Source organism: Elephantulus edwardii, unplaced genomic scaffold (assembly GCF_000299155.1).
Source record: "Elephantulus edwardii isolate Elephantulus edwardi_28Jun2011 unplaced genomic scaffold, EleEdw1.0 scaffold00052, whole genome shotgun sequence".
Taxonomy (NCBI): Eukaryota; Metazoa; Chordata; class Mammalia; order Macroscelidea; family Macroscelididae; genus Elephantulus; species Elephantulus edwardii.
Genome location: NW_006399802.1, coordinates 14,487,210 through 14,496,553, shown reverse-complemented (window position 1 = coordinate 14,496,553; position 9,344 = coordinate 14,487,210). Strand labels below are relative to the sequence as shown.

General features: G+C 41.4%; 1 pseudogene; it reads right to left on the bottom strand.

The window, feature by feature from the left end:
- Positions 1 to 7,503: 7,503 nt before the first annotated feature.
- LOC102847307 lies at positions 7,504 to 8,937 on the bottom strand (annotated as a pseudogene).
- Positions 8,938 to 9,344: the final 407 nt, after the last annotated feature.

Sequence of the window (9,344 nt, the reverse complement as noted above, 5' to 3'; positions counted from 1 at the left end):
GTATTCCCTGCTTTCAGCTAAGGTCCATCTAACACCAGCTACAATATCCCTGGTACCATGACCGCTTCTCAACCCAGCCTGGACTTCTGGCAATTCTCTGCTGATATGCTGTTCCAGTTGTTCTTGGATAATCTTCAGTAGAATTTTGCTTGCATGTGAGATCAATGATATTGTTCTATAGTTTACACAGTCTGCTGGGTCATCCTTCTTTGGAATGGGAACAAATATAGATCTCTTCCTGTCAGTTGGCCAAGTGGTTGTTCTCCAGATTTCTTGGCACAACTAGGTGAGCACATCCAGGGCAGTATCTGTTAGCTGAAATATGTCAATTGGTATACCATCTATTCCGGGGGTCTTATTTTTTGCTATTTCCTTCAAAGCAGCTTGAACCTTTCATAGTATGTTATTATTGTTGCGTGCCATTGAGTCACCTGCAATGTATAGTAACCGTATGTACAGCAGCTCTGAACCCTTCCCTGTCCTAAGCCAGTCTCAACTAATTTCAACACACCAATCCCCATCACCCAGTTGCTCAATCCATCTCATCCGGGGTCTCTCTCTCCTGTGCTGTCTATCCATACTTCTGAGCATGATGTCCTTCTCCAAGGACTGATCTCTCCTGGCCACGTACCCAAAGTAAGTTAGGGTTAACAGTGCTGATTCAGTATTTACCCCATGGGAGAAAGATGAGAAATTTCATCCGGTGAAAACTTACAGGCTCAGAAACCCCAGGGAAGGTTCCCTATGAGTCACAGCTCATTTGACAGCAGTGATTGTTTGTTTGTTGTTTGTTTATTGTTTGTTTTGAGGGAAGAGGAGTTCAAATGGAGATGGTAAAAAAAAAGACTTTGTTTTAATACAGTTTATAATCAAAAACTAAGTTCTTATATAATTCACGGGTCAAAGGAGAGTCAATCATATTTCTTAAAGAAAATGGGGAAAAAGCATTCCTCATTTTCCTGTGGTTCCTGAATGGCCTTTTGTGATTATCTAAATCAGACCATACTTGGTAGGATGATTAAAAGGTTTCAATTTGGATAAAATGAATCACCAATGTAAAAAAACACCAAACCAACAAACCACCACATCACTCATGCTTTGGTTTCAGTCTCAGCTGATGGCTATTGCCTGAACTTGTCAGAAAAGCTCTCGGGGCAGAGATAGGCAGTTGTTGGTGAGGCAATTAAAACAAAACAACAACAAAAACAAACCCCAACTTCCACTCAAAGGCATTTTGTATTTGGGTGAGAAAGGAATCGGTTCATAATTTGCCAGTTATGTAAAGTGTTTCATGAGGGTTCCTAAATAAACTGGGATCATGCTTCTAATTCAATTCCATCAAGTTTGGCTTGAGAAGGATTGATGTCCTGGGATGTGGCCCAGCTGGCCCTCCCCTCCATCCACTTTGGCTTACAAAGTAATCTTCCCATTGTATGAAGTACAAGATAGCCACCCATAATCTTTCTGCTTACCAGAGGAGTTGGCTATTATTGAACTCAAGGAGGGGAAATTTTGGGTTGGAGGAAGTTATCACCAATGCAAACGCAATCAGACAAAGTAAGAGAAATCCTCAAAGCCAAAGAGGGAAAAGTGTCTCCTAATCTGCACAATAGATGTCATGTGAGAAAGCAGAGCTCAAATCTGGGAAAGCTCTTTTGAAAGTGTGGGTTATTAGAGGAGGAGGAGAAGAAGAAGGAGGAAAAGAAAGCTGGGTCAAATTAAGGGAAGGGTTGTTGGGTTTCACTTTAGGATTAGAAAGACTTGAATTCACCTGCATAGGTTGGAGGAGGAGTGGGGCAGACAAAGAGATGAAGATTAGCAACCAGGTTCCTATGAGACAGGAGATTTACCATTGAGATGGCAAAGAAGGTAAAGTCCAAATCTTTGCTTCACTTTGTGCTTTCCCATTTCATTTCTGCGCCTTTTTTTTCTATTTCTGTGCCTTTTATCCTCATCAGTTAAAGGGGGGTTTCATCTCTACTAAACTCACAAGAATGAAGGAAGAAGGTCTGCCACAAGACTTGGAAGAAATTGGGTCACATCATCGAATATTACAATTGAATTTCTAAAATTCTATCACAGCAGCTGTTTTAACATTTGTTTTGTTTTACTGTTCTACTGAATTAAGCCTGTATTCCATAATGTGCATGGATCTCAATGTAGAACTTGTTGGGAGTTTTTATTTACATACACAACAATGTAGCTATAAAGACACAAATGAAGATACAGGACCTTCAAACATCCTAGAGGGGATCTTGTGCCTTCTTCCAGTCAGTACCCCATCCCCATAACCACTATTGCAGCTGCAAACTCTTATTGTCTTGTTTCTGAACTGTTTTACAAATGGACTTGTATATAAATAGGTTTTTTTGTTCAATGTGTCAGTGAGATTCGTCCATGTAGTGGTATTACTCTTGGTTAGTTTTGTACTGCTGTGGAGTATTCTATTGTGTGAATGTGCTGGATTGTGAGCCTCTCTTCTATTGATGGACATTTGATAGCTTCTAGTTTGAGACGCTTATGAATAAAGCTACTATGATTATTTTGGGACATGTTAGCAGATGTTTGTACTTTTTCTTCTCGAATATCTGGGAGTGGAGGTAGGCCCTGGTGGTATAATATGTTTTACATTCTGCTCCTATCCAAAAAATCGTTACAACACACCAGCTGCTCTGTAGGAAAAGAATGGATATTTCCTTCCAGTTAAGATTTAAAATTCAGAAACCTATTTGAAGGTTGCCATGGGTTGTAACTGACTCAATGGAAATAGATTTAGAGTTGATGTGAAGGAGTACTGGTGACAGAGCAGTTACCGGAAAAGTCAGTTGTTCAAACCCACCAGTAGTCCCAAAGCAGGAAGCTGGGGCATTCTACTACTTCCATAAAAGCTCCAGCCTTAATAAAACCTACTGGACAGTTTCAGTCTGTCCTATGGGCTCACAATGAGTCAGAATTAACTGGTTATCAATAAGTTACATTTGGGATTTATAAAGGGTTGGCTTCTAAGAAGTCTTGGTAAAGCTGTTGTTAAACATTCAACTGCTAATCAAAAGGGGGATTGCTCAAGCTCACAGCAGCTCTGTGGGAGAAAAGCCTTCGTGATCTGCGCCTTGTTGTTGTTGTTGTTATGTGCCGTCCAGTCGCTTGTGACTCATAGCGACCCTATGTACAACAGCCCTAAACCCTGCTCTGTCCTGTGCCAGTCACATTGCCCCTGACACACCCATCCTGATTACCCCAGTCACTGAATCAATCCACCTCATAGAGGGTCTTCCCCTCTTGCACCGTCCCTCCACCCTCCCAAGCATGATGTCCCTCTCCAAGGACCAGTCCCTCCTTACAACGTGTCCAAAGTATGTCAGACGAAGCCCCAGAATCCTTGCCTCCAAGGAGCAGCCTGGCTTAACCCTCTCCAAGATGAGTCCTTTTGTTTTCTTGGCAGTCCATGATACATTCAATAATCTTCGCCAGCACCACAGCTTAAAGGCATCAATTCTCCTACAAAATTGCTCCTATTGTCATAAAAGGTCACTGAAAGTCGGAACCTACATGACATCACACAACAAGGCTCCTCAAAGAGTTTCCAGGTGAACCAAATGATTAAGCCCTCAACTATCAGGTGAAACTGGTGATTTGAACCTGCTCAGAAGTGCTTTGGAATACAAGCCTGGTTATTTGCTTCCAAAAAGTCACAGCTTTGAAAGCCCAATAGATCATAGTTCTAATCTAACACTCACAGTATCTCCATGAGTCACAATTAACGTTAACTAACAACAACAGAGTTGGTGTGATTCAGTGGTAGATTTCTTATTCTGTGTAAAGTTATATAAGGATTCCATTTCCAGCCAATGCATTCTATGGTAGACATCACCTATCTGACAGTGAAGACAGAGAGTGTTGCTTTGATGCTGAATAGATTTCAGTAGTTTTTCCAGAGCAACACAGACTTCTTTTTGTTGTGTATAAAGTCACCAAAAGTTGGGGCCAATTTAGCAGCAACTAGCAACAACAGCGGCAGAGGATTGGCGGATGTTTTGCTATAAAAGATTAAGAGCTAGGTTGATTTTGAGGCCTTGGGATTTCTTCCCATGCTCCACAGGACAAAGACTGACATTTACACATGTAGCACCATCTATGGCATCACCCTCATCTACTTCTCTGACTTTGTTCCTCTTCACGACTCTCTTTTGCCATATGATCTCCATACATTTCCTCTAACATTCCCCAGACCTGTGCCTGTGCTTTTTCCTAGGCCTGTGAGGTCTTCCATCCTCTTTCTCTATATTGGAAAGCTCCTACTTACCCCTTGTCTTTAGGCAAAAGTAATACCTTGAGTAAATGCTTTCTTGGTCTCTCCTCTTCTCTCTTTAGTAGTATCTTTTGTCTATGTACTCCTAGCATTTTGTCAGGTCTAATCATTGTGTTGAGATTACATGGTTATGAGATAGAGATGTCCCATAAGGCTGAGCCTGTATCCAAGTCATCTGTCCACCTCAAAGCCTGGAACCGGGCCTAGACCTAATGTTGTTGTTTGTTGTTGTTATGTGCCGTCGAGTCGCCTGCAACTCATAGCGACCCTATGTACAACAGCCCTAAACTCCGCTCTGTCCTGTGCCAATCGCACTGTCTCTGACACTCCCATCCCAATTATCCCAGTCACTGAATCAATCCACCTCATAGAGGGCCTTCCTCTCCTGCGCCGTCCCTCCACCCTCCCAAGCATGATGTCCGTCTCTAAGGACCGGTCTCTTCTCACAAGTGGCTTAATAAATATTTGAAAGGTCTTAATGAATGAACTGTATTTTAAATAAACAGGGAAAATTGACCTATTTTTTTCTCTTCATTAGGAGATGAGCCATCCACTTCTATTATATTTCAAATTCAAATACTTTGCATCTCTGCAGCAGATACTTGGAATGGAAGTGAATGAGAGACAGTTAGCCTTCGAGTAACAATTCCGTTCTCTTCTAAAAGGAATGTATTTCCTAAACTATAAAAGGCGATCTGTGATTCAGACTTCATCCATGTTCTCACAATACTAAACAATGAGATGTAGACTATTACCACTATTGTTTTGTTGTTGTAAACTGTACAGATGTTTCCATATATCCAGATGTTCTCCCTGATAGAATCTAAATAGTTCAGTATATTTGTCACATTTTATTTAGATGTTTTGCATCATGGAGAAGGAGTTTGAACTGAGCTATTAATCTGGTAAAGATTGATCTGAGGGCAGGAAAGTTGATTTATTCAGCGTTCTCTAAAGGATACCTGAGAAATATGCAGCCCAGAGAAGAAGCCAGCAGATAAACCAGAGGAGAGCAAAGTTGGCCAAACCCTGCAATTCCAGAAAAATCTCTGATAAGTGTGCTTCAGTTATGAGATGAAGAAGTCATTTAAATTTCCTGCTTCAATCCTTTTCCATATATTAAAGAATCTTTCTGAAAACATGCCAAATTTTCATCATGCTGCAACCTCTGGAAAAAAATCCATGGAAACAAAGATTAGTCTTTGTCAAACATGCACCTAATGTAGATTCAATGACAAATTCATATTACTTCCCAAAAAGCCCTGATAGGTTGGTGGGGTTTGTTGGGTTTTGTTTTTTAATTTGTATTTGAATTTTGCATTGGTTTACATACAAAATCCGTATATATTGTGTTTCATTCATGTATATTGTGCTTCACACATTCCCTCATTCACATTGTACCTCATACCATCATTCCCATGCAGAGTGTTTTATAAAATTAGTCACTATTGACCTATATGCCCACTGTTAGTCCATCTTTTCAAGTCTCCACAGATCTATCCTAATTCCTTTAAGTTCTTCCTCTGCTCACCAAAACCAAACTCTGCAACCTTATGATTTTCCTCTCTCTCTGTCCTCAGCCCCCTGCTCCCTTCCTTTTGCCCTTTGGACTTTTATCCATATTCTACTAGTTATCCTTCCATTTTTACAATAATGCTCTTATGCAGTATTCGTCCTTATGAGACTCAGCATAATGCTCTCTAATCTCTCCCATGTAATATAGTATTTTTCTAAATCATTGCTCCTAATTGCTTCATAGTATTCCATCATGAGATGTTGTTGTTATGTGTGGTCAAATCGTCTGCAACTCATAACGACCCTGTGTGCAATGGCTCTGAACGCCTCTCTATCCTGAGCCAACCTAACTGTCTGGAACACACCTACTTCCACAATCCCAGCTATTGTGCCAATCATGCTCACGTATGGTCTTCCTCTCCTGAGCTGTCCCTCCACCCTTTCAAGTATGATGTCCTTCTTCTAGGACAGGTCCCTCCTGGCAGGAGGTTTGTAATTTTTCTCAGTCAATATTATTTCTAATTTTTATTGTTCATATATACCCATAAAACTTTTTTCCACTTAATTGATTTTTATTGTCATTTTAATGGTTGTTTTTCAAAGTTAGATTTTCATTTATTCAAGGATACACATTTTCCTCCCTGCTCCACCCTCTTTCTTCTCCCTTTCTCAGTTCACTATGTAATGCACTTCTTTTCCCAGATTGTTAATGGTCATATATGTAATACCTAATCATACTTCCTTTCAGTCTTTTCTTTCATCTGTTCCAGTGCAGTATTCATTATCCAGCCACTCTTTGCCTGTTCTCAACCCCCAACCCATGTCAACCCTATTTTAGAACAGCAGTTTCATGCAGTGTTTATCCCCTTGTATCTGAGTTCTTTCACTCAGCATAATATCTTCCAGACTCACCTACATTGTGTAGTCTTACAAGTTCATTGTTTCTCAGTGCTGCAAAATATTCCATTGTGTGACTGCATCAGCTGTTATGAAGAAGAAAGATGGGCAACCTCCTTCTGTGCTATTTACTGCCTCTGAAAACTCACTGGAGGGTCAGCTTCCAACTCAACAGTACACAAAAACAGTGGTTTTTAATCCTCAGCTCCAATTCAGAATTAGAATTCATATGTTTAAAGGGAAACATTAATATAAACCTCTTTGAAGAGCAAAATGTATCAAATGTAGCACTTGAGCACGACACATGGTTGACTTTTTTGGTTTGTTAGTGGTTGCAGTGCTATTGAGTTGTTTATGATGCATAGTCCTCTGTGAACAACAGATCGGAAACTTGCCTTATCCTGCACCATTGTCAGGAGCTCTGCCACGCCCAAGCCCATTGTGGTAGTCACCATGACAGTCTTGTTGAGGGTCTTCCTATCTTGCTCTGACCTACACCTTTCCTAGCATGATGTCTTTCTCCAAGGATTGGTTCCTTTTGAGAATATGCTCAAAGTAACTGCAATGATGTTTCATCATCCTTGCCTCCAAGAATCACTCTAATTCCTTCAAGATGGTTTTGTTTGTTCTTTGGACAGTCCATGGTGTATTCAATACTCTTAGTCAACACCACAGTTCAAAGGCATTGATTCTTCTTAGGTCTCCTTTATTCATAGACCAACCTTCAGATGCAAAAGCAGCAGAGTGAAAGAGTGTGAGTTGAATCAGGTGTACCTTAGTCTTTAAACTGGCATCCTAGATGCACTACAGCTTCGGGAGTGGCGGCAGGTCGCACTGGCCTTGAGTCGCTCTAACCCCTCCCCCAGAAAGCCATCGCGGTCACTGAGTCCCTGCTCCGCGGTAACCATGTGCGACTGAAAGGTGGTGATCAAAAATGCGGACATGTTGGAGGAGATGCAACAGGACTCGGTGGAGTATGCGACCCAGGCGCTGGAGAAATACAACATAGAGAAGGACATCGCGGCCCACATCAAGAAGGAGTTTGACAAGAAGTACAACCCCACCTGGCACTGCATCCTGGAGAGAAAGTTCGATAGTCATGTGACACATGAAACTAAGCACTTCATTTACACCTGGGCCAACTTGCCATTCTTCTGTTCAAAGCTGGTTAAAGTGTGGACTGTGTCCACACACACAGTGATCCATCCAAAGACAAGAACTGCAGCCTAAATTGCAAATACCAGAGACTGAAATCTTCAGCCTTGCTAAGAGAATGCCTCCATCTTTGAACCTTTGTTGTGTTTTGTGCAGGACCTTCCTCTGTACCAGTTTGTTGTGGTTATAAAGCAATTAGCAAATCAGAAAAAAAAACCCAACCAACCAAAAAAAAAAAAACCCATGACATCTTTACTCTCTCAAAGAAACTAGCAAATGATCTTTCAATTACATGAGAGCAACAGCTCTTACTTACCATGTCAATACATGTTAATCCTCTGCAGCAAGTGCTTCAACTCCTTTTCACTTTCTGCAAGCAAGTTTGTGTCATCTGCATAATACATGTTGCTGATGAGTCTTCCTCCAATCCTTATGCCATCAGTCTTTGTGATATAGTTCAGCTTCTCTAATTATTTGCTTCTCAAATGTGTGTGTGTGTGTGTGTGTGTGTCTAGATAGATATAGACATAGACATAGACATAGACATACACATACACATACACATACACATACACATAGAATATTAATTCTGAAATCCTGCAAACTGCCAAGTGTTCATGCATCTCATGCCTTCATAGCCAGGCTGAAATGTCTGAAAAAAGCAGCAAGGCAGCCATGCCAACATTTACAAATGAAATACTTTTGCAGCAGGCAGGTGTCATGCAATATAGACCCACACCTCCCTATTTGGAGATAATATTAACAGTTCCATCCCATCCGTAGAAGAAAGGAGAGCAGGTACACAGGGTCCCTGCTTGCAAGTTCCACCATACAGAGCACAAGTGTTGTTTAGCTCTTTATTGCCCTAGATGTCCACAAATATCACAAATTCATGACAACTTGGAGACTTCTCCCAGGCCTCAAATGTTGGCATTTCCCTCTGAGGGGCATGCAAGTTTATAGGGGCCCAACCTAGCAACCACCTACAGTTCAAAAACATTGGCAAAGGCCATGATGAAAATCATACTGGAAGAGAAGCACTCTATCTTCCCTCAGTCCATCACTCTTAACGATTCAGGAAGATAACAGGTAGCATGGCTTTTTAATTGATGCAGTCATTGCCAAGACCATGGGGCTTTAAATTGTAAGCTCCTACCTTGTTATGCATCAGAGAGTTGGACAATGACCAAGGAGGATAGAAGGAGAACTGATGCCTTTGAGCTGTGGTGCTGGAGAAGAGTATTGAGAATACCATGGACTGCTAGGAAAACAAATATATTTGTCCTGGAGAGGGTTAAACCGGGTGGCTCCTTGGAGGCAAGGATTCTGAGGCTCCGTCTAACTTACTTTGGACATGTAGTGAGGAGATACCAGTCCTTAGAGAGGGACATCATGCTTGGGAGGGTGGAGGGACGGCGCAGGAGAGGAAGGCCCTCTATGAGGTGGATTGATTCAGTGACTGGGATAA